This window comes from Nipponia nippon, unplaced genomic scaffold (assembly GCF_047370975.1).
Source record: "Nipponia nippon isolate SJK-2023a ecotype South Korea unplaced genomic scaffold, ASM4737097v1 scaffold_10, whole genome shotgun sequence".
In the NCBI taxonomy this organism is placed as follows: Eukaryota; Metazoa; Chordata; class Aves; order Pelecaniformes; family Threskiornithidae; genus Nipponia; species Nipponia nippon.
The window spans coordinates 14,388,440-14,414,681 of NW_028262291.1; the positions used below are offsets into that span (position 1 = coordinate 14,388,440).

A 26,242-nucleotide genomic window follows, 5' to 3' on the forward strand; every position below is an offset into this window, starting at 1 on the left:
GTCAACATCATTGTAGATCAGATGGCCCATTGATCTGCTACAGCCTTATTAACTATAGCTACTACCATCTGAGTCAAAAGTTCAGAACAGAAAAAATAGCTGCTTTTTATATACATTCATAAAGTAGTAGCTCAAAAAAACCAAAAGAGACACCACTTAGTGAGGCTTCTGCTGGAAAAATAAAAAGCTACATTTAATAAAACCATAGAGACAAACTTCATCATGTGTGGTTTAAGACTAAATGTTTTTATACAGGATGTAGTTCAAATGAAATTGCCTGACATATTTTGGAGTTTTTTGTCTAAGGTCAAAAAAGTGAATTAGAAAGGAAGAGGAAAAGGAGCTATGGAAATGCACATTTCTTTTAAGCAATCCTGAGACACAGTCTATTTAGGGATTAGGGATAAATAATTAGAGTAAGTGGAGAAGAGGGTAGCTGGAAGCAATCCATGGACTTCTAAGTGGTGCTGCCAGCTTCCTCCTCAAAGCTGCTGCTGTTTCAGTTTAGTAGCTGAGTCAGATATATGTTTAGATTTGTTTGTGCTCCACAGCCGGACTCTAAAATCTGCTTCATCAGTTCAGATGAAGATCACCTCACTGTGCAAAATAGAGGTTAAGGCTCTCATGATATCTCTGTCTGTCTCTGCTGCAGGTGTAATAGCAAAAAGAGAAGCATGGTCAACCAGATGTAGACATAGCCAGTAAGGCCGTCCAGTGACAACGCTTCTATATCATGCTCATTCGTGGCTATGGTTTTACTCCTTGGGGAACATTTCAGCCCTGGTAAGTCAGTGTACAAAGCAGACCTTGTAGAAGATATAAACCAGTTTAGAGGGAAGAGTTCCAGTGCCTAAATGGGCAAGGGAGGGATGTTCAGTCTTGGCTTGCAAATCTGTTGCCCAGAGATAGTCTAGTGACTTTTTCCATTTTCCTTTGAAGTATCTGAGATTGGCTGCAACTGGGTGTACCCTACCTGCATGGTGAGCCACTGCCCCATGTTTGTGTGAGGATCTGATTGGGTTAGACCCAACTGCCAGTTTTGGAACCGGGAAGCATTCCTTGCCGGGTTTCAGGTATTTTTCCCCATTTTCCTTTGCATAAAGTGGGGGGTCATCTGGCTACCTCACTAACACCTTTCCCTGTCACTGCGGAGCCTCTGGGCACAGGTGGCACGTTGTCTCTTTTGTTCCCTACTACAGCACCCAACAGCTTAATCTTCTCCAAGATAAAATGCCTAACCACAGTTGCTGGGATGAATGCATGTAATTTAATGATTCATATTCAATAAGAAGCAAGGCAGTGTTCATGGGCCCCTTCTGGCTTTAAAGTCTAAATGCTCAGGCAGTTCATTTTTTTCATATAGAACCATTCTCTGCTGAGACACAGACGAGGCTGCATCATGTAATTGTATGACAGCCGTAGTGTCCATCTCTTCTAAAAACTATTAGTCCTTCTTTTCAGTTTAACAAAGTTATGCATTTTTTCTGTCAATCAAAAGGATTTCCTTAGACTAATATTCTATGCCAGATCACAAACATAACATGTAAACAGGTTCTAGTAACCTTGGTGCTAAATTTTAATTGTCCTGGTTGGAGGAAGGTGGGATGAAACTTTTGATATGTTTTTTGTTTCGTTTGTTGCTCTTTTTTTCCTTAGGAAGAAATAGTTACTTTCATATCTCAAGATCTATTCCTGTTGTTTCTTCTGTCTCTTTTCTCATTAAGATCTCTATCGGGACAGCAATGCAATACACTCACCAAATAAATATGCCTGTAAAGGACAGAGGGCCATAGCACTATGAAAGCAAGGGTGAATAAGAAAAAAGGCGAGGACCCCTCTTCTGTGATGTGAAGAGATAGAAACCCTTCACCGCAAAACTGAGTTGCTCAGAGCTTTAGGAGAAGCAGATTATTACTGAAACAAGACAAAACTACAGGTGTAACCACTATTATTTTAATTTTTTAAATTTTAAGGCAGTGAACATGGTAGAATGAATTGCAGAGCCACTAGAAGCTTGTCAATTGCTTTGACTGACTGAACAAGTGGAAGAAATTGCTTCCATTTTTTCAAAGTGCCGTTCCTGATAATATTATCCAAACTTGTCAGCTCTCAAATAAATCCCAAACTTCTACCCCAAGAGAAAATCTATTTCGGAATTAGCAATTAGTAAGGGAAAGTATGGTTTCTAACATTCTTACCTTTTTGTTTTAATTACATTGCTATTCTAAGCATGCTGAAAGCTGGCAGAAAATATGATGTTGGTGCAGTATGTGTTAAGTGGCATCAAACTCAAGTTACTTAGTATTCAGTCAGCCAAGACAATACAGATCAGTCATGCACGAGTGTTTGTATTCTTGTTTATGAGGCAGTATCATCATGACTATAGTTTGGTTCAGATGGTTTTAGATGTTTGTCAGTGTGTGTTTTCATTAACAGTTAGGGTTTTTTTTTTTTATGCTGTGTGCAAAGGAAAGCTTTGGGAGTGCACTTTGCAAGTAAAGGCAAAAGGAGAAGAAATTCCTGAGAAAGAAATATCTGAGGATAATTTATTGTAGACTGTCTTCATGTCATTATAGAGTTTTGGGGCTTTAATTTTGCAGATTGTTTTCTATTTGTTAGGTTTTCTAGTACAAATATGGTCACAAGCACCTTGTGGGCCCAGGAAAGGTTATGAATTTTGCCCAGTCCTCTGCTCTGAGCTGATGGGAAGTAAAAAAGCACCATCTTGTGGCCAGTGAATAAGCACAGTGAGGGCATACAGGGATCCCTCTCAGATGAGGTATTTACCCACCTGCTCCTGCTTTTGTCTTGTCGGTGGGTGCAGCTTCCAGCTGGGCATGGGGTGGGTGAGCAGGGGTGGCCACTTGGGCTGATGCCATGAGGCAAACTCACCTGCTCGCCTGCTGGAGTGGGCTGCGGGGATGGGGACATGCAGGAGGGTGTTGTGGGCTCCCCGGGGTGTCACGGGCCCCCAGAGCCACCACACAGGGCTGTGGCACCACACGGGGTATCAGGCAGGCCTGGGCCAGCCGGTGTGGTACCAGGCGATGGATAACAGAGGAGCTAATACCAACATATGTCCCCACGGACTTTGCAGCTGCCAAAACAGAGATGCAGGAGCTGTTCAGCTGTGCACTTTTTACCAAAGGGCAGATGGCCTTCTGCTCCTAGAGCTGACTGAGTTTTTGGTTCAGGATCATGCACCAGGGCTTTGCTGCATGTATTGATAGAGCATCATTTTGAAATAACCCAAGTGGCCTTTTGCTGTGGCTCTCTCCAGATATTTAGATCCTTTTTTTTTTTTCCTTCTGTTAGTGGAATTTAATTCATCTTCCTGAAAGCTTCCATCATCCGCAGTGTGAGAAAGGAGCAGAGCTAATGCTATTGCTTCTGACACTGAACACTGCCAAAAGCAACTTATAGCAGGCAGTAGCAAATGTTGGTATTGGTTATCTAATCCAGGATTGTCATGTCTAATTAGCAGATTGAATGTCTCTACAAGATGAAGACTCTGAAACATGCTGGAGAATTTGGGTCTCTGTCTCTGCATTTTTCTAGTGTGAACTATCTCAGAACAGGTATACAGGCTGATCATGCTCACTGCTTCTGACAATCACATGTACGCTGCCCCAGCTGCTGGAAGGGGTCCACATAGCGCACACGTTTGCTGCTTTCTTACTGTTCTAAAAGGCACCACATCCTTCCCCTGTTCTGCACAGAATTGTCCTCTACTTTGGATGCTCCTTATGCCTTTTAAAGTTGTCCTCTTCTGCAGAAAATGTCCAAGGAGTATAGTACCTTTTTGTTGTCAGAAAGTAGATAATTCCCATTTCTAAATTATGCCAAACATTGCAATGCTTTCTCTAGGAGGTTTCCGATCCATCCCTGGAGTCATAAGAATTATTGCAACATTTTTCTTTCTGTTCTTGGCTTTATCACAATTCTTGTTTGCACCAATTACTCTTTCGGCTGGGGCTGAGGTGTGATCCCAGCTAACTGATCCCGCAAAAGCAAATGTTGCCTTTAAAAGTCTGAATGTGTACCTCTGGGCAGGCTTTTCCCTCCCCTAATGTGTGAGAAAATACTCATAGATCCCACTTGGTATTTCATTACACTCATGTTGGCTGTCCACAAAAGATGATTACACTCTTGCTGGTTTGGCTTTTCTATTTACTTCTGTTGTTGTGTCACATTTCTTCTTCTTTTCAATGGCTTTTCCTAATAGCATCTTGTCACATTAGCACATGAGGCAATTTGACATTGCATTAATCATCTGTTCAGTGTCCACGAACTGCAGCATATATCATATATGCAAGAAATCAATTTGATTTTCCAATTGCTCTCTGAGTCTACAAGCCAGTCTTCTCCGAGGAGACTATATGGCAAGGAGTATGGTCATCTGCAGGTGACAGACATGTGTGGTAGAGGCATAGGTACAGCGGTCTTGAGTAACCCCTACCAAGGTTGTCTTGAGTAACTGCTCTCAAGATTGCCAGCAAACATAAGTGCTTGAGATGCCAGCAGCTATACTATAGAAAGGAAATTGCCTTGGGGTGAAGCAAAGGAGAGGAAGCAATGAGGGCTTTAAACACTAACCAATTTGTGTAATTACGAAGTGCGGATGCAGTAAGCAGTGTTTGTGAGCTGCCTGCCAGACACCCCAGGCATTTCCCAGCAAGGCCACAGTTCACATTAGAGCACAGGAAGGTGGAGAGGACAGTCAGATTAACGTGTTCAGTGCGTTACCTTGTTTTTCTTAACATGGTGTTTTGTCTCCTTCAGCACTAGTCAAGTGTTGCTGGTGTTCTCTCATCTCAAAGTCCCCTCTGTCAGTCAGGTCGGAAAGGTTGGTTGTCTCCAGTGCTGGGGGCTGGCAGGCTGGTTTAGGGCAGGTTGCTCTAGGGCTGGCAGGTGCCACAGAGGCAGGCTGTGCCCCAGCCCCTCCACAAAGAAGGAAGGGGGATTGACAACTTCTGCTCCTCCAGACTGGAGCCCCAGCCTTGCCCTGCGGCTGAGGTGTTTCCTCTTGGCCCCCAGGAGAGAGGTGTATAAAGGCTGCTTCCCACTGCATGGCTTGCCCGTCTCCTGAGGTGCCAGCACTGTCATAGCAGGAGCAGGAGTGCAGCTCCGTGCTGCTTAGCTGCTGCTCAACAGCTCCCGTCCCCCCCGCAGCAGCTGTGACCTCGAGTGCTGGGCATGCTGGAGAGTGCCTCCTCCTCCTCTCCCAGGGCCAAGGGAGACAGCCCATGGACCCCAGTTGTTCCCATTCCGGTAGGTCCCACTGACCTGTATTTCTTGCGCAGTCAGCTGTCTCCCTGTATAGCTTTGCTGCAAGTCATAAATCATGATCATAAGAACACTTTTATTTTGCTGTTTAGAAAACCAGATATTTTGCTTACTTTTTGTTCCCTCCCTCTCAGACCATTTCTGCTCCATGAAAGAACTTCATCCTATGGCTATTTGGAGTCTTTATAGCTCCTTCATAGCTTTGCAAACCACTTGAAAGTCCAAATCAATCATGTCAGCCACATTAATTTGTCCATTATTCTGCTGACGTGCTTGAAAGGCTGTTATAGGTCTTCACTGTCTCTTGTTGTGGAGAGAGCCAATTATTCTAATTAGGATATGTTCCTAAAATAGGTACATAGATAGTTTTTAATTCCATTTTTAGCTTATGATATAACCATGTTTTTATATTGAACAACATCATAGTTATTATTACTAGTGGCTGGGAATGGCCTGTTACTGCAAATGAATCTCAAGCAAGTGCATCAGGAGGAAGGATGACAATAGCAGTGCAGTGACTTTCATGTGGACAGGCAGATTTTATCTATGGAAGAGGCTCGGTAGCTTAGAGGTGCTAAAAAGCATGTCAGTTCTCCTAGAGAGGGGCTGAAGAAGACAATGCTGCCAGTGAGGTTTCTGAGTGTGTGTATATTTTCCAAGCAAGGTTTTTACTCTTGGTTAACACAGTCCATTCCTCCTAGGCTGGAAAATACTTCGTTTATCACTCTATAGTTAAAGATACTATCTAAGAGTTAAATTGGTTATGAAAATGAATATTGATTTGTGTTCTTAATGCAATAGAAACAGAGAATTAAATGGAAAAAGGAAATAGATCTGACCTTCAAATGCTGGATTTGCAGAGTTTAAACAAAATCTGCCTTAGTTTTCATTTAAAAGACTTCCAGATAAGCAGATCAGAGACCAAACCATTTGAAACACTTTATGTATATTGACAATGAAGTAAAAGATTTTTTCATAAACTTTATGCATTGGCTATTTCCAGTTCAAGGTTATTCCTGGTAAGGTTACACACTTCAATGTGCAAAAGTTTTGTCTGTATTATGTGAAGCTGCCTTTGGTTTCTCTTTCCTAACTAAGGTTCTCAGAAGAGACAAAATGTCTATAATTTACCTTTTTCCACAGTGGCAGAGCTATGTGTTACCTTGCTCCTCAGGTGTCAAAGCACTGGTTTTATAATTGTGTATTTCAAAACCACATGCATTTAGTATTTAGCTAACTGAAATGTCTTTGTGACTGAAGTTCTTGATAAGGGTTAGTGTCCCTATTCAGTTATTCCAGTGACTTTCTAAAAGATGATGGAGTGCCACCTTGTAACAACAGCATCTACAGCTGCAGCACTGGTAACTAAAAGCCTTAGCTCTGTGTCCATCTCTTGGTAGCACAGGTTGCCAAAGTTTCCCACATGCAGAAAGAAGAACAGCCCAGGTATCCTCAGGGTCCCTGAGACTTTTCTCTCACTGTAATCACCGGTATTTCCCCTCACCAAAAGTTTTATTGCTTGTTTGGGTATTCCTTGCAACATTTGCAGAAGCTGTGCTTTATAGGCTGCCACTGGTGCCACTTGAATGATGTGGCAGGTAGGATTTAAGGTAAAGCCCCTACTCTTAGAAATGTCAGTAATTTGGCAGGTGAAATACACTTCTAGTTCAGGAGCTCTTGATGATATGTCAAGATAAAAGTTACTTAGGTTGTCCCTCACAGCCAGCCAGCTTTAAGCTGATTATGCTCCATCAGCCCTCCTAAAATCTGCAAGAAAACGGCTTTCTCCTGCAGGCTGCGGGATCTCTAGCTATGGACACCAGGCTTATCTTTTTTTATGGGCCCATTTCCCTCCCCCCCCCCAGGTTTTATTCTCTAATCAGAAATTCAACCTGATGGGGCTTCACAAAGTACAGCCTCCAGCGTACTGATTAGAAAATACTGCATTTTGTGCATCAGGTGTTTTTTGCTGTATACTATTTAATGACCTTATTTAACTCTGTAATTAAGCCAGACTAAGAAGTGATATCCCTTATGTCTCACAACTCACTTTTTTTCTTAAGATCAGATCCAATTCTTGAAATTCAGGTGGCATTTTTCAGGTGAGCTGAATCTCCTTTACAGGACTCATGAAGGACCCTAAATTGATATAAATGTAATGTGTATCTATAATGCCCATTTATATTGCCACAGAAGTATGAAGTGCCTTTAATGTAAACGAGAATCTAGACTAATATTTTCATGTCCTCATTTCAAACTCAGGTAAAAATTGTATCTGGGAAGAAGAGAGGGGAAGGCTTTTCACTTTCTGTTTTAGTAAGCTTTTAGTGACTGCATGGAAATTAAAACTATATAAAAGTGCTCAAGTTGAGAGTGATTGGTAAATACATCTTCTAGAAGCTAGAGGGCATAGGAGACACAGAAAGTCTCTGGTATAACTCAGTTACCAGGAGGTGTGAGTGAGTCAGAGTAACTTTCTGTTCCTTTTGCATAGAATGGCACTTGCTACTCAAGTTCAAACTCCTCTTTCTGAGGAGAAGTGACTGAAAAGCAGAAACATCTTTCTGAATTTTTATCAGTTTTGCAGATGGTCTAAAGGAAAATAAATTATTTGTATTGCTATTGATCTAAATGAAGATGTTAATATATGCTTCCTATTTTTAATCCAGAATAGTTTAGTAATAAGTTTATATTATGCAGGAGGTCCTATTATTAACCACTAAATAGAGAATGACTAATAGCTTTTAATGGAAAAGGTCAAATATAAGTTCACAGGCACAGGAGCATTGCTATCAAGTATAATAACTATGGACTTCAGATTTTCACTTGTCAAGCTGGCCTGGTCAAAATATTTGGTAACTTTTCTTCACTCCTACACAGTATTTCTGTGATAGTAAAATTCTGCTGTATTTTATGTTACAATCCATGTGTCTACTAGTAGAATACCTCTGTGAGAGGGATACTGGCAGACTTTTTGCAGTACAGACCAAGCCTTATTTTGTTTTCATTTTGAGAATAAATTTCACAGGTCTTTTACCCTAAATGTGTAAGAGGAACAGAGCATCCTGAGCTGCTCTTTGGAAGACCTCCCCAAATTCCAGTGTATTTTGTTTTCAATTCAAAGTAATCCAGTGGGAGAACCGAACTTTGCCACAGTCTGTAAAGGAGACAAGATGTAAGTATCCATCAGTTTATGCTGAGTTTCTCAGGTCAGTTGACTTTCTCTCTCAAATAGAAAATGAAAGGTACTGTGAGTTCATAGGACTCCAGCATCAAAAAAAGATTCCCTCCAGCCTTCGTGAACTGCTACATTTTCCACAGGTTTTATGCCTAAAGCCAGATGGGTGCTGAACCATGGGGTGATATTCCAGTAAACAAAGCAGGACTGGTGGAGTAATGAAACTCTGCTGAATTATTCATTGGGTCCTGAATGATGCAGAGAGAGTTATTATAGTGAACACTCCTGAAGACGAGAGCAGCGCAAGGCACGGCCCTGCCTGTGCGGTACACCTGACCTGTCTTCCCAGGTAGGCATCTGCAAAAATGAATGTCTTGTATAAATGAACCGGAACAACCATGTTTGGTAGCTGTCCATTACTTTTCTAGAAATAGTCAATTTAGTTCCAAAAAAAAAGTTAAGTGCATACTCTGGTGCCATGGACATAAAATTAAAAGCACATTCAAGCGCTTTGCTGAAAAGCAATGGACTTCTATAGATCTTTAAAGAGAAGCACATCTTCAGGCTTGCTGGCTCAAATCTGATGATGCCTCCTAATAAATGTCACAGATAAATACAGGAACACAGAATACATCAACACAGAGCTGGTTCCAAAAACCAGTGCATACCAATAACGTAATTTTAGCCCATGAAGCACTTTCCCAGCTGGCCTTTGGAAGCTGAGGAGCTGTACAGCCTCATCCAAAAGGTAGGTATCTCAAGGTGCGGTACTCCTACTGCCGTCACCGTTTAATAATGATCAGTGATGTGTTAATGTACTGGGTGAGGAAGTTAAAGAAGGGTGTCCAGCACAGGCAGAGAAGCTGGGGTGGAGAAAGTTATAAAGGTGAGGCCAGCTGTGTCTATAAAACTGAATTCGCCTTTAAAATAAAAGATATTTGGCAGTTTATTTTCGGATGGTGCTGGGAGGGAGTTTCTGCTGAAGCCTGCTGGCAGTGTTGGTGACTGAATCAGTGTTTCAATCTACAGCTGTGGAAGAAAGATTACATTGGGGGTGGGGGGAAGGAAGAAACCCCTCTATAGAATGAATTTGGAATCAAACCCTCCCATCTTCCCAAAAGAAAGTTTGTTCTTCAAAACCCCATTACAAACTTTGGTGGAAGCAGTAAAACATTGAAAATTACTGCATAATAGTCTGATTGCTGGTATCTGCTCATGGCAGAGAAGCACTGGTAGGGAGAATCATGCTGTCATTTCAGATTTGTGCTGGGCTTGAATGCTTGAGTGCTATAAGAAAATCCAAGAGCAAAGTAGTGGGTGATACCACAGGGTTTCAGAAACATGCAGTGCCGTGAGGGCTGAGGTGTTATAAAAAGCTGTTCATTGAGTGCCATCTGTACTGTGTACTCAGTGAGGCAGAACCTTGTAGACAAAATAGAATGTAAGCATATAAGTCAGGGCCGCATTTTGAATTGTGCAATAACGAGTCAAGAAAAAACTCAAGCTTCCCTGCATGTGACTTCATACCTTAAATAATGTCTTTTTAACACTGTATTAATATAAAATCCAAGTATATAGTAATATGCAGATTAATTTAACTCAGCTGATATCCCATTTTAGATGTCTGGCTTCCTTCTGATGGTGGTTACTGCTAAGAGCTGTTGTACTACTTGAAATTCCCCAAGAACAAGGTACAGATGTTGCTTCACCATCAAATGTAACAGAATATTTGATTTTTTAATCCTCCAATGTTTTTAAAAAATACAATTTATAATTTATTACAATGTTTTTCTTGTTCATTAATGGGAAAGTAAAACTTATTAGGATGCCTTATAGTCCTAGAGTAAAATTTAGCAAAATAATGTGATACTTTGTCATAAGAAGCCAAAAAGTTATTTGCTTTTCTACTGGATATCTAAGCATATGGCTATTGGAGTATGCGACTCTGCTTAAAGGCATTTTTTTTCCTGATGGTAATTTGCAGCCTCATATATGGTTAGTCCTAAAAATGCACGTTTTGATTTGACACAATATTATCAACTTCATGCGGTAGAAGACTGCTGTCTTTGCATTTTCTATAGCGGATGCGCACGCCACCTTTGCTAGTTCCATTTGGTGAGATCATGTTGCTAGGCAGAGGCATGGAAAAGTTCTCATGTTGTTTCCTTGAAATTATACATATTTATGTCTTGCCACTGTCACAGGCCTCCTTCCTGCCTGGTGACTGGAGCTATCTACTGTACTGGGGTTTGGCACTTTATTCTCTGAGCTTGACTTCTAAGAGATCATAATTTATAGCGAGCTTCACTGGGAAACCATTTATTCTAAAAAGTTATGTACTCATGACTTCTCCTGCATAACAGGCTTCAAATTTTTGACTTGATTTTTTGTGATATCTTTGTCTATAGGGCTGCAATAGGATGATGTTTAGTTACTGCTTCTCTGAACTTTTGACACTCGCTGGCTGTTTTCTGTGTGTTACTCCCTATCCAGTCCAGATGTTTCTGCACATGAGCCACCCAGCCATTCAGCTTATTTTTTTTGGATGGCAAAGCCTTGATTTTGTTTTGTGATGGAGGGCATTAGAACATGGAGACTACTCATTTTTTGTGGAAGGGCTCCAGCGACTCTGGCATTCTTGCATGATTGAATGTGGTTATCAAGACCCACAACGTTCAACTGCTGCATTAAAACTGACCTTGGTAGAGGTTGTGTGATTTCTGTAGTGTTTCTCTGGGCTGCTTTGGGTGCATTGTTATGTGTTCCCAAGAGATTGCAACTCAAGCTTGTGGAAATCCCTCACAAATGGCCCTCAAGATTACTGGCACTCCTCTCAGTCTGTGCGTGACTGATGCTGCCTGCAGCCTGCACTCCCAAGGAGCCTTGATGTTTTAAGCCCAAATTCGGATCTGTTCCTCCCTTGAGACATATGTTGAGAGGGTTATACTCTGCTTAAGTCTGACTGGTAGTATTTCCAAAAAAGATGATGTTAAAAACTGGTTGATCACTCCTCAGGCCAGATTTTCAAGCAAGATCTGCATCCACCAGGTCTCACTAGGATGTGGCCATAAACAAGACAAAATGGGAAGATTTTTCAGAAAAGCTGACTTTGGGCTATCCTAGCAAAACTCTTGTTAAACTCCTTGTTTTGGGCCACAGTGCTTGTACAGGTGGGAAGACCATGCAGAAACCTGGCCTTCTCCTCAGTGCTGTTGCGGTAGGTCAGGCTGTCTGAGAAGTGAAAAGCTGGTTTTCCTCTAACAGCGGTGGCTTTCTCCATTGCTTGTACAACACTTTTTACATTACTAAGTTGCTGGAATAAATACGTGAAGAAGGCAGAAAAGGAGAAAGGAAGCTCATGTTTTCTAGTCAGAAGATGAAGGGTGAACTAAAGCAGCAATCGTGCAAGGGCTTCGGTGTGTGCCTTACTGTAGGCACTGCCAATAGTCCCATTGCTGTGGGGGCAGGACAGAGCAAGGCTAAGCAGGGATTGAGAATGCACATAAATGAGAATATATCAAAAGTAAAGTAGGAAGAGATAAACCAGGAAGGGCTAAAATCCAAACCTTTACTTCAAAGAGGAAAGATTATTCTGCTTCTTCCCCCTTCCAAGTTTTCGGGAGGCCAGTTCTGGCTATAAGCCGTACGGAGCAAGAAATGTGCCCTAATCTTAACAGAATTTGGGATGCTATTTAATTTGCATTGGATGCAATGAGGAAGAGAGAAAAAAGGAAATCCAGGCTCAGCAGAAAGGATAGTTTTTGTTGTGTGAATGCAGTTGTAGGATGTAACCACATCCGGCAGCCAGTAAAAAAAAAAGCATGTTGGTGGTACCATTAAGAGTGCTAAGGAGTGCTGGTGTTGATGCCAGTGCATACTGACCAGTCTGAGTGCTTACAATGAGGACAATTAATACCAGATTCCTGAGAAGGTGGTGGAATTTGCCAAGCATCCAAAAAACAACCAGACCATTTTCAGGTCCTGGTTATTTCCTAATGAACTGCTTGACCCCAAGGGCCTATAGCAGCCATGAAAGTCTGCCTTTGCAAAGCCTCTTAGAATAGTTCCATTCAAATACAGACATAATTACACCTCTCCTCACAATATTACATTTCAAATATCTTCCCAGTAATCAGAATCACTGCAGTGTGTGAGGAGTGAAGAGCTCCTTTATCCTTACAGCAGAAAGCATCTGAACTGTTATGAGCTAAAGAAGGTTTATAATGGGAAAGGCTAATAGAAAAGGCTTCGAGGCATCATCACAGTCACAAAAAAGGCATGAGCAAATCTGAGTCTGAGAGTGAGCGACAATGCTGTCCCTTTAGTAGAAAAAGCTCCAATGGAGAGCGAGCGAGAGAGAACAAGAATCCCCTGTCTCCCCCGCAGAAAATCACAGCTACGGAAAAGTTGTTGTATATGTCATTTTGTTCCCATGGTTTTAATCTTCTAACTTGCTCTAATTATTCTTTTTCAAGGCTGATTTATGTTTGGCAACTTTACATTAAAAAATGTTCCCACTAATAGAATTGCAAATGCGAAGCAGATAGAACAATGCTCATACTTGCAGGAAGGATGGGGGGAATACAGCGTGTTCATAGATGCTATGTGAACCAGTCATTTGGCCAAACTTTCCATGAAAATATCTCTGATACTGGCTGTGCCTACTGATTTTTCCTTATTTGCAGCAGGCCCTCAGTTTTCCGTCTGCCCTTGATGAACAGCAGAAATGTTGACCTCAAAAGGGATTTCTTCCAGTTTGTTTCCCAGGGTTTTTTTGTACTAATACATAGTTTATTTAACAACTGCATTATGAAACACAGTAGTAATCGTGTAAGAAGCTTCAACCAGCTATACTGTGTTATGCTGCGACATTCAGAGCTCTGCTTTCCAGAATGGAGTATGAGTTTTCTCAGCCATACTCAGTGTCCTCACATTGGGATGGTCACTTCACAGGTAGTAGTAGGACATGTCTGACAGCTATGCAACTGGGAAAGTCTGTAAAATCCTGACATCTTATAGATACTAAGTTCCTACAAGTTTTATCAAAGTTAGCATCCAGTGGAGTGAGACCCAAGGTGGTTTCCTACTAAGGGAAAGGTGAGGAATTAGCTGCTGTCTTTTGCAGAAACTGCCAGTCTCTGTGATCTGGAGATAGGCTCAAAGAGTCTGACAGAAGGAAGCAGGGGAGCCATAATGGGTGTAATATGGGACACGGTAAGGAACTGAGATTAGGAAGTGTAATAAACAGCATGGGAATTATAGGAAAACAACCTTTGCTAGTTCTGCTGCTCATACAGAGGTATGGGCTTTGCAGTTCCTCTTCAATGGATATGGGTGTGCATTCACAGCACAGAGGTGGGTCATCTAGGGAGGTGACCATTTTTTCAAATAAAAAGCAACTGGTAGTGGTGATTTGATCATGGGACAGAAAGTGAGAACACAGAAAAAACAAGTAGCTGAGCTAGAAGAGGAGCCTGAAGTTATAGCCAACTGGCTCCAAAGGCATTGCTTTGCACTACATTAACCTTTGTGCAGCCCAGCCTAGCTGAAGGGAAGGTGACTGATGTGCCTGTTGTCACCTATACATGAAGAAAGATACACCGGCAGCTAGTAAATAGTATTTAAAATGGAACAAGAATTAGTAATGAACGAGCTGTACACTATGCGAGTGTTACCGCAAGAAGCTTTACTGAAACAGCCTGCAAAGTTTGAGAACTGTAACCATACACAAACAAACTGAGCTGGTTTGACTTAAAGCCTGTAATTTCGTAAATTAACAGTTTGCAAAGATATGGTTTAGTACTAAGTGAGGGTTGCTAACTAAAAAAAAAGAAAAATGTTGTTCAATAGATATCGATTTGTCTAATTATATGCAGGATTTATTTAAAGTGGAGACTAGTCTGCTTTTGAAAAAAATGGTAGTGGCTGTGTGTGAGTGCATTTGCTGTTGGAATCATTGGATTCCCACATGTGGTATCATTTAGTTGTTTTTAAAACGTATAAGAAGGAATGCATTTCTTGATACTAAATTGACTTATCTTTGATAAAGTACAGGTGATGTCAGGTTATATCTGTGATGCTATCAAAGTAGCATTTGACATAATGAGGGAAATTTTATATGCCCCATGGTCATTAGTATTTCTGAGGAGAGTAATGAGAATGGGCCAAACACCAAGGACTGACTTTGACGGTTACTCTGTGGGAAGGGCTCTGGATCTGCATGGCAAACTGGGTGAGCTGGAGCCGTAGCTCCGTGGAAGCTGTCCAGGGGTGTTTTCCTAGTCCCACTTGGCCTCCACGAGTCGTGGGGACTGTGGGAATGTGGTTTCTCATGAACTCACTAATGAAGAGTGGCGGATGACAAACTCCTGCTGGAATTTTCTCCGAGTTTTCATTAACCTCTGTATAGATATTATTTTAATTAAAATAATCTTGACAGCACCTATGAAAAAGCTGTGGGGGTTGCAATAGCAATTAAATGTGTTGTCAAAAATGATAAGCAGCCTGGTATCACAGGAAGGAAATTAACACTCTGACCAATAATGGAACAGTAATCTTAATCCAGAGCTTTTTGCCTCTCAGGAACTCCTTAAAATGGATGGATTTTGGAGACCAGGCAATTTTAGAACAAGACAGTTAAGCAATAGGTGCCATAAAGTATCTCCATTTTAAAAGTCAGTGTCATACTGGTGTAATAGTGGCGGATAGCCAGCCAGCAAGAAATGTGATATTAATTAGACATTAGTAATTGTGTATGTGCAAAGCCTTGACTATTTTCCTAAATTTTGGGTATCAGAAAGATTGGGAATTGTATTCAATATTAGGTCCTGGCAGTGGATTTTAACAACGATCATGAGTGCCGGTTGTCTGTTTTGGGTTGTCCACTGCAGAGAGAAGGCATGGAAATGCTGGCAAACTATGCACTGTTGTGAGGAAGACAGGGTTTCAGAGCCTTGGTTTCTAGAATATGTCACCCTGGGTCTTTTATTACTTGGGAGCTGCACTGAGCGCACAAATGCACAGGTCTTTTGGTAAATGACAAACTCCCTAAATCATAGTATTTTGTTCATCCTAAAGGCACCGTTCATCCTTTTAGAACTGACACCGCATTTGGGCAGGCACAAGAAAAATCAAACACTCTCTGCTGGCCCAGGTTGGAAGGCGCAGTCCTCTCCCCAGTCGCACCAGGCTCAAGAGGTGCAGGTGGAGCTGTGGTGGCTGCAAGGACCAGGCCACTCTGCCCAGCACACTCACATAAGGACTGGTGAGAAAGGCCACCCAGGAAGGGACAAGCTGTAAAAACAGCCACAGACTTACTATGGGAGAAGGTGCCAGGCGACTGAACTAAAGGTTGGACTCAAATGGCTCCTCTGGAGAAGAGAAATGAGAATAGCCCATCAGTAGGCACCAGGCAGGGCAGATATAGGCAGGCTTTGTAGGACCTGGGAGTGGATGAAGCCGTCATTATTCAGAAACTCTGAATGGAAAATGATGCTAAAAATGATTCTGGTTTCCTGGGTACCCCTGCAGCACTACCTGAGGTAAAATGCTTCTCTACCTGTCGCAAGGGCAAGGGGTGAAGGATTACCAGGGATCCTTGTAATTAAGGGTTAAATGGAGAAATTCAATGCCTATGTCAGCAAGAAAAGGACTGACAAGTTTAATAAAGATAATCCTGCCTTATCCTTGTCCTGCGTCCCCAAATGTAATCTAAGTGGAGCTGAACCTTGGCAGTTAGGGCTTCTTTTGCCCTTCTGCCCACACCCCTGTGCCCCAGCTCGTGCTCCTCTCCTTCACATTTTGTTGGTCCACTCTCAGCAAACATGAAGACTAAAGGACGGGACGATAGCATGTCATATTCCTGGTTAGGGAAACCTGCACAGTAATGCGCTTGAGATGTTTCAAAGGGAAGCAAGTTTCCTGTCTTGCTGAAGGTTTAATAGCCTCTTGTCTTTTCTGGATGTGTGTGCACCCATCTACACAGAGTTTTTTTCTCTTCCTTTTTCTTCCCTAAAATTAAAATGAATCTCTTCATTCAGCTGAAGCTACATCTTGCAAGAGCTGAGTTTTGAGGAAGAAGATAATAAGTAACAAGATGTTAAAGAAATAGCTTATTTCTTGCATGCTTTGCAATAATGTCTAGCAGCGTAGAAAGACTGGATACTGTTATACTAGAGACTAATTCAAAATGTAGTAAGAGATATTTTCTAGCCCAAGGACATTCACACTGTAAGGAACCTTGCAACATCAGAGCAAGAAAACACCGTGTAAGTATGGAGAACCAGGGAACAGGGGGACAGCGAGTGCTTCTTTTCTGTTTGTTCCTCACAACCCTCCAACTTACTGTTGCAGCTGACTAATGTCTTCTAGTGCATCTGGATGAAGGCTTTGACCTGAAGGATGGTGATAGCCAGGACCAGCTTACTTTAAGGACTAATTCAGGAGAGAGCTTTCTACACGTAAGGAGTAGTTTGGAACATAGCCCAGCAGGCAGCAGTGGCTGGAGAAGCCCTAAGACTGACCGGCAGGGTAGGGCTCACTTGGTGAGCAGGACCAGGAGGCAGGGACTTAGAGCTATGAAGAGGACTAAAAAGAAATATCAGTGCTTAATGGAAAAGGGCGGCAATGGAGGACACCAAAGGGGGATTGATGGGAGCAGAATAATAAACAAGCGTGAAAGGGGCAATGGGTGAGGGAGTTGGAGCAGAGAGGAGAAGGCAGCGGGGACACAAGTACACCCTCCTCGATGATGACAGAGTTTTGGGGAATTGAACTAAAAGCTTCCCTTGTGAGGAAAGTCTCGTATCTGGAGAGCTCGAGGGATCAGTAAAGATGTACACTGAGGTTCAGTGCCAGCTTCCAGACTGAATGTACACAGGAAATGACCACGCTTTCTTATTGATATAATAAGAGTAAAAATTAAATGCAACAGAAGTGAAACATATAATTTCCAAGGTATTCTCATACTTTATAAAGTCAGAGGTTTAGGTTTATTTTATAAGTCAGCAATAGGCAAAATGTGAAGTACTTCTAAGGAAACACCTGTGTTGAATAAAAACAGTAACATACCAGACATAACATGGGTGGTAAAACAAATGTTTAGCTTTCCATGTAAAATCATTAATTTTTTTTTTTAACTTTTAAATTTTTTTTAACTTTTTAATAACTAAAATTATTTCATTAAAAAAGATAAGCCTACATTTTTTGAAAATGTGTTGTCCCACTACTCCTGACAACAATGCTGTTCAAAAAAAAATTTTTTTTACAACTTTCTTCCAGCAAACCACATCTGGATTTTTAACCTTGTTGAAAGTTTTTATTGTGCTTCTATATCAGGCTGTATTGTAATGGAACTCTTATTTATCTCCAAATTTATCCAGTTCCTCCTTTGTGAACGTTTAACAGGGTCTTTAATTACATTCCTCTACTAGCTGACCACTACAAAAATCAAAATGCTCACCACAAATCTGTAAAAATGCTTCCACTTGCACTGGGAGACAAAAATAGAATAATTCCATGTCTTTTTGGACGGATGCCTAGCTGAAACTATGTAGGGTTTGACTGACAAGAGGATGTAGTCTTTGCTGAGAGCACTTTCTTTAAGGTCCTTTTTAGTCTTCAGGAACATGTAAGTAGATGAATGAAGAGAGGATTTATGCTAGTTTCCCTTCATTTTTGTTAACTTTACCTGCTTTTTTGTAACTTTTGTCTTCTGCAACAAAATCTTTTCAGCTCATCGGGCTTACTGAATACATAATCACAAGCTGGTAAGTAGTAACTTCAGGAGTTTTGATTTGAAATGGCACGCTATTCTTTTGTGTACAGCTGTGGTAGAAGAATAAAACCCCTTTGTGTGGCTAAGCAAAAGTAGGTTTATTTAAATGCTCAGTATTCGCCAGGGTTATAACTGTAAAGCATAGTCTTTCAGTGGTGAATAAATACAGTTAACACATAGCTCAGCCTGTGAATGCAGCAGAGAGACTTGACTTGAGTAAGTTTGGAATTATTTTGCATCCGAGTGAGCTCTCCCCACTGTGCTGCACGGCGCATTATCCGTTTCCTGGGGAGCGTGGATGGGAGCTTACAAAGCACAGCAGGTAATTGGCTGCTTCAGTTGGAAAAGCAGAAAAAGCATATTTGTTGGTATATACAGAAGGAAAATGAGAACAAATGGTAATTATTATCAGGTGATAGTATTTGTCCATAGTCGTCTGAGCTGTCTGTGAGATTAAATCCATACTGACACTCTGTAAGAGCAGTGAGGGTGTTAATTGTGGTGTTAAGGCGGTTGAGCAACTTTTTCTGTCAATGCATTTTGGACTGAAACTTTCATATGCATTAAATGTAAAAAAGGAGACGAATGTGTATGTGATAACACAGTTTTTCAGAATGCTTTCTTCTGCTGTTCAAGACTTGTGTTTCTGTATCTTAGTGCATATTTTTGTATCGTTACTTTATTTTGAACAACATCTTCATCTTATGTGAACGGTCCTGTCTCTGAAGTCAGTGGAAAGTAAACATAGCTCAGGCTTTAGGCACTTATTTCTGTATTTCTAAAACTTGCTTGCACTGATGCAAATATTTCCTCTTGGAAAGGGAAAGCTATTACTGGGTTAGATACTTTTTCTCAGTTGCACATGTGGCAGTTTCTACAGACAGACTGAAAAAAGCTGTAATGGTATATCTGTGCTTTTTGTTTAAAGTGGTTTACATCCAGATGGGGTGTGGAAGTGTGTTGGCAGTGTAGAGACAATTGTACCAGGTTCCTCCTAAAAAAGGGCCATTTTCATGAAGACCTTTTTATTCGCTGCTTTTTCTTTCCCTCCTCTCTTTAAGTAAATGAAGCATGAAGTCAAGGCTGATAAATGCTAGAATAACATAAAGTCTATTTTAATTTTCAAAATATAAAAACATTGGGTAAAAATAACCATATCTGGGGTTTTATATTTTAAAGATTTATGCATACAGGTAAATATGTATGACTAGTCTCACTGGAATTCATTGATGCAGGAGTATAATATTCACTTCAGAAATCTTTGCAGTTTCATGTTTCAGGGCTCCAGTCCTCAGACAGTTTGGTTTTAATTTGTTTGCTGAAAATCTCATCAATAAACCTGCACACTGTGTTGGAGGTTGAAATTGTGCTGCGCCTGTAGGAGGAGACAAAAAAGAAATATGTTATGAATTTGGTAGGTCTACATGACTGAATGTAGGGAGGGTACCTGGAAGAATGAAAAATGGATTATACATTTTTAACACTTTACTATCCTCACTAGTTTGTTCCCTCCTCTTTGGTAAAGAGGAAATCAGAATGTTTCTTTGTTTCTTTTATACATTCTTGTACACTTTGAGATGGCTTTAAATCTCCATCAGTGTCGTACGAGGTAAAATGTGTAATAAAGCATTAAGGGAAATGGGGTTAAGACATGCAATGTCTAATAAAGTATATTAGTATTTATTGGCAGTCATCCTTTGGCCTATGTAAATTTTTTTTCCAAAGGGCACTGACATTGCTCTTGCTCTCTTTTCAACCACCACTCTGCGTGCAAATGTGTTTTTTCCTCATTCACCTTTTCTTTTTTTATTTTCATTTTTTCAATGCCAACTACTTAATGTGTCATTTCTGGCAGAAAGTTCTGGTGATGAAAGAGGAAATAAAATGGGCTTGAAGCAAGTTGCTGGAGAGGCACATACAGGATGGCACAGCCATGGAAAGCTCTTTTTTTTTTTTTGCAGGAGCTGTGTATCAGTCTTCATGCCGATTTAATGAACACAGGAGGAAGCACATATTTTTCTTGGGCCTGGAAAGCAAATGTGGTCTTGGAGTGCAAGGTTTACTACCAGTGTAATCAGCTAGAGTAGCACGAGCGACCTCATGCCAACTTTCTTTTGCCTCCTGTGTACCTGGCCCAATTAACTCCATTCTTCATTCTTCAGTCATCTCCCCAGGTGGCTATCTGGTCTTAATGGGCCATAAAATGGGTGGCACTGGTCCATCTGGAAATGCCTTGTGGTGTAGGGGGTCTCGTAGGGGTCCCTGAGAGTATCAGAGGTCGCAGTGCTGTCTAGAAGGAAATTCAGAGGATGAGTACCTGTGCTCCCTTCCTGATTGCTGGAAGAGTCTCTTTGAATAATGTAGAATATCAGATGAAAGGTAGCTTGGTTCAGGAGAGCTGCACAGAGGCCCCAATGGAGTGAACATCTGTTAGGCACAAAGGGAAGAACTTCAGCTGGGATTAGATACTGTTGTCCTTATCTCTTAAGCAAGAAGATTTCTTCTTTGCTTCTCCCTCCCTCCCTCCCGAGTAGCGATTAACCATAACTTTTCTAATTGGACTTCTAAACGGATTGGGCTTAGTTGCAAGTCAAGTGGCTCAGCTGTTTCGCTGCTATCCCCCCTGTGTTTTCTGGACTCTAACCCTCTGTCTGGAGATGTTGATGGGGTGGGAGGTAGCAGAGGGCAGACCATCTGGTGAAAGACACTCACTCTGCAGATGTCAAAGTCCAAAGAAAAAGCCCTGGGAAGGTCTGAACATCTGCAGGCGAAGCTCTGCAGCAAGGGAAAGCACCATGTGCTGGGAACCCAGCAGAAAGAAAGAGATCCACGGGCTTTGGGTAGGCTCATGCTCAAAAATGCATTGAGAACATTTTAGCAGACTTGTGACCTTTAAAAGAGATTAGAGCTAGTTATTACTTCATTTCTACCTCAGCATGTTTATTTGAGTAGGTGCTCTATATTAAGTGTGAATAGTATGCAAGTGGCTTTCTTCAGTATTTCATAGAAATTGTGTAGAGCCAAGGAATGTATTTGATTACAGATACCTATTCCTTGGGGTCTTCTATGGCAATGTGCTCAAGCTCAGGATGTTATCCAGAACATCAGGATTGAAACTGTTGATTGAAACTGGAGTAGGTCAGATGAGAAGATCTGGGACTCTTCACAACTTTATGGCTAAGCCAAACTTCTCAGATCCTGTCTTTCTTATGTGCATATTTCTGAGTATACCTTTGACATCCAGGCACTCCTGTATTGATCTTGTTAGCATAAGAAAGATGTGTTGCCAAACAAAAAACTTATAGTCTGGCAAACCAACTCAAATCTACTAGAAAGAATCTAGAATCTACAGAAAGTTGAATTTCTGACTCTTATTTTGCTGGGAAAGTTGTGACACGTGGGGATAATACACCTGCTCTATGTCACTCTTATTCGTCTATCAAATTTAGAACATTTTGTGAATGTAAACCTGCCCAGCTCTCCTGTCATATGGGAAAAACATGCGGCACAGCCGGAAACGGTTGGGAACCATTCCTGTGTGAGCTCCCATGGGGACACAGGACAACCAGTGCCACGTCTGGTGGCCTAAATGGGCCTAATTTCCCCCTGATTGCAGAGGAACCAGGTAGTAACCCATTTCACTTCCTTCTCTTTGTGTTTAGGAGAAAAAGGGTCAAGTACTGCTCTGTATGCCATGGCTACCTCTGAAAAGGGACCACAGTATTCAACAGACCGAAGTACTTACCTGATACATTTCAGGAATCGAAAATTTGTTCTCAAACATGCTTATTTTTGGACCTTCATCCCTGGTTAGATCAAGTGACAACAATCCGGTTTCTGTGGTCCTGATAGCTCTCTCACATGGAACTGCACATCATCATTTGTGATACCAGAATGCCAACTCATCAAAATTGCAGTAAATCAGAGTTACCATGAAAATTTTTTGGTCAGACACCTAACAGACACCAGTGAAAAGCTACTTCTAGAGAAATGATGCTGTTTGCTTTTATATTCTCACATCCCCAGGCTGTGTACCCTGGCAGAGCCCTAATGTAGTCAGTGGAGCCATGTTAATTTGTCTCTGGCCAGGATAGGCCCTCATAGTTTTAAGTAAGTGATGTCTACATGAAGGAAGAATAAAATCTGTGACCTTGTTTCACACAGGTGTTCCTGAAGAGCACTGAGATTAAAATCAGAGATGCTGGCACCCGTCGGATTTAATTTAGCCACCTCTCCCTGCAAACCCAAATGCACCTCACTGACTTCAAGAATTGTTAGGGAAACCCAAAAAGCCCAGATGGTGATGGGTCACTGACAGCCAAAAACTGCTCGCTCTAATCCTTTTTGGGTTCTGGGTCAGGAAGGAGTTAAAACCAGTGCTGGAAGGGAGCTGAAATATTCAGAGTAAGAGATTTCTAGAGGGGGCTGCGCTGGCCGACATTGGGATTAGTGCTTTCAGCTGCTCTTCTGCTCTCTTAAAATGTGAAAGTTGTAACAAATGTGCTGGTCACGGGGGCTCCCGAGGCATGGCTCACACCAAAGTCATTTGGTATTTGCCCAGTCGAAGCATCCACGAATTTTTAAAGTCAAACCTGGCTTGCCCTGGAGTTGGGGCACAGCGCAAAGTGGCCGAGAGCTGTCCTGCTTCGCCTGTGCCGGGCTGTTGAACCGCCCAGGTCAGGTGCATGTGCATGAGCACCCACATCCTCGATTTGACTACGTGCGTTAGCTGGGACACAGACGTGCTGCCCTTCTCAGTGCAGTGGAGTCAGGGTTAGTAAAAATGTGTTGCTTTATTTTCACTGCTGTAATTTCAGCAGGGCAAACATGAAAAAGGAACAAAAATCAGACCATCCGGGCAGCATGGGCTCCATCTGCCCTCAGGGGTTTGCCACAACAAGTCGGTGCACCTTGCCTGAGGCAGGACTTCCTACGCTGCCACGGCTCAAATCCCCATTTCTTTCCAGAGTCATGCACCAGACCTACACCCTCTGTCACCAGCTCTGCGTCCCCTCTCGTGAGGATGCAAACTTCCTTCTCCAGCTTTCGTTGCGGGGCAGCAGCTGCCGAGGTCCCGGTGCTGCAGGGAGGCTGTGGCCTGGGCTGGACCTGGGGAGGCAAAAGCAGGAGTGCTAAACAAACCTTGGCAAAAATTGATCATCTCTTGGCTAAACTCTTCATTACTCTGGGGTGTTGAAGGTCTGCCAAGGGCAGCCAGACAACTCGTTCAGCTCCCTCCAGCCAGCTGTGCATGCCTGGCGGGGGAGTTAAAACTCAGTGAGAGAACATGGCTGTGCTTGTCTTATTATTCACTTTAAAAAGTGGATCATCCCATGTTAATTATCCTTCTCGCATACATCAAAAGTGACGTATGATTCATAAGTAAGAATATTATGTGTGTTGCCTTTGATACTGTGTAAATCAGGCAGTGACATGGCACAAACTGCATTCACGGAGCCCTTACTGCAGGCGAGAGCTGCCTTGGGGTTGTGCCTGCAGCGCATAGAGCTGGTGACCAGGTCTAAAAAACCTAAACTTAAAACTGTCTTGGAAGCATTTCTTGAGAACAGAGCATTTTGCAAGTGCTGTATTTCCAACCAGCGAGGGCCGCATTAGGAATAGCTTTTTTGTTAGCTAATTTTGTCCTTAAGAGGAAGCTGCTTCCTTCCTCTCTTCATTTAATTCCTTTGCTACTTTGACCTTCACCTGTGCAACTTGCTCACTACAATCCTCTCGGGAGGATCAGTGTCAGCTCTAATAAGCCTGCTGTCACTTTACACCAAACAGAAGGTAGATGTTTCATTTGTTAAATGGGCCAGTAGAATACATTGCCTTTTTCTACCAGCCTCAGTTTTCTTCTAGGGGAAAGCGTTTTACTTTTATGTGACTGAAAGTGCATAAAGTGGAGTTGAAGCTGCAGATTTAAGTGTCTTGAATGAAGACTGTTATGTAAGACTTTATTTATCAGTTGTACTGAAATACAATCAGTGTTACAGCACAGGGTCTGGTCACAATGAATTTTCTTGTGTTTCCAGTAAGAAGATAAGGGATACGCTGTGTAAGGAACACACTGGGAATTTCTTTTCTTTAGCAAGCTGCACAGGAAGGCATGGGGAAAGTAAGATTATTGCACTGAGCTCTTGGCTGCTGATGCAGGGCACAACACTGCTTCTTGTTGGGACTTTTGCCATTGACTTGATTGCGAGCAGGACAGCTTTTCTCTCTCTTAGCTTCTGTTGTGTTTATTTATTGCTCCCCTTCCACTGCTGTTTTGTGCTGACAACCACAGCCTGTGCTTCTCTACCAGCTTGCACAGGTGGGTTAGATTTACACTAATAAGCTTGGAAAGTATTTGAGAGTGGGTGTTGAGGGCAGTACTTGTTTTTTTGTGCCTTTTGTGCCAAGTTGGTGTTTGGGGTTTGAATTAAGCAGCTTACAGAGTGCTGTTTTTAAATGATGTTTGACAAATGTGAAATCAGTACGTGTCACTGACCGATGACCGCAGTGGAGAGCAATTTGCGACAGGAAAAGAAGGTGGCAGCTTCAGCGCATGAGAGGAAGGCCGTGTTTTTTTTTCTATGAACCTGAAGGTTGTGTAAGTATGGTTGCTTTTGTGGATTTAATTGTGTCCAAGCCTGTATGTGGAGCTAGATGATGACGCTGCACCATCATCCTCTGGTTCTGCAGTAAAACTGTATGAAGCCAGCCCCTCTTCTCATGTAAAGTAAGGCCCCTTGGTGATGTTTTTGAGGGCACTGGCTGCTCAGCTCTCAGGGCAGCTGAGAGTCTTCTTGCTCAGTATTGTCTGGAGGTATCTCCACAGTTATGCAGCAATACCCCATGGGCAATCCCCCATGAGTTCTTCAAAATTCTCCTGAGTCACTGCTGTAGTGCGAGTGCCTTTGCCAACAGAGGCTAAGGGACAGCAAGCTGCTTAGTGCACGTTACAGGAGGCTGCTCTAGCTTTACCGTTGGAGATCAGCTTTTCACCTCCCTGGCTGCAGGAGTGGGAAGGGTAGCTTGTCTGTTGTTTCTCTGGCCATTTAGTTTGTCCTTGTCTCATGATCTGCATAGGCTGGAGGCTCGGGGCCAAAATCTCTCTCTGTTAGCACCCTAATTTATGCTCTAAACTAAGTGTTTGCAGTAACGGAAATAGATATCTATGAAACTGATTTCAAGATATTTAAGTCTATGTAAGTCTCCAACATACTGTCCATCGGTCTGACTGAGCTTTGAAACTGCATGCTTATAACTGATATATGTCTGTTTTCTATGCAAGTATCTCTCAGTGCATCAGGAAAGGCCTCGAAAACTTCAAATCCAGAACCCTGCGCTTGGCCCTGCTTTGCAATGAGCATCCCTAATGGCAAAGAAATGGTTCTGGTTTTGTTGGTTCTGTTTTCTAGATTTTGTGTTGAAGTTTTTCTTGGATGTATCTGATGAATGTGTTTCTAAGGCTGTGACTTGCATAGACTGGTGAATCTGATATTTGGTAGTGGGTTGGTTTTTTTTTTTTCGGTGCACTTCCCCCCCCCCCCCCCCCCCCAAAAAAAAAAAAAAAAGCGGGGGCTACCTAATAATTAGAAAAAATCCACCACCAAGACTTTTGGCCATGGCAAAACTGTACCCTAAGCAAAGTACTCTGTGGCCATTAAGCTGCACAGCTTTGAATAATTGACTTTGTCAACAATGGCTCAAATTTGTGGCTTTTCAAGTGAATGGAGCTGGAGCCCACAGAATAATTGTCTGTTTAAGCCACTGCCCAGGTGGGAAGCACAGCTGAGGTAATGAGCCAAAACTTTTTATTAAAAAAGAAAAATGGATAGCTTTGTTTTCAAGAGATCTAGGATTGAATTTATTTAAATAAAAGTGTGTACTTAAGTGATGACTGTACAAACATATATAGAAACAGCAACAGATAATCAGCCTGTAAAATGTGTAAGCAATAGATATCTTTCAGCATATATTACTTGCAAATAAACCTAGAGAAACAAAGAAGGTTC

At 41.9% G+C, this 26,242-nt stretch overlaps 1 protein-coding gene across 1 annotated transcript in view; it reads left to right on the forward strand.

The window, feature by feature from the left end:
- Positions 1-24,491: 24,491 nt before the first annotated feature.
- INSC (INSC spindle orientation adaptor protein) overlaps positions 24,492-26,242 on the forward strand; it is a 140,467-nt gene continuing 138,716 nt past the window's right edge. Inside the window, exon 1 of the mRNA XM_009462852.2 lies at positions 24,492-24,555. The gene's annotated coding sequence lies outside the window, so the exon portion shown is untranslated. The remainder of the gene's footprint in view (positions 24,556-26,242) is intronic.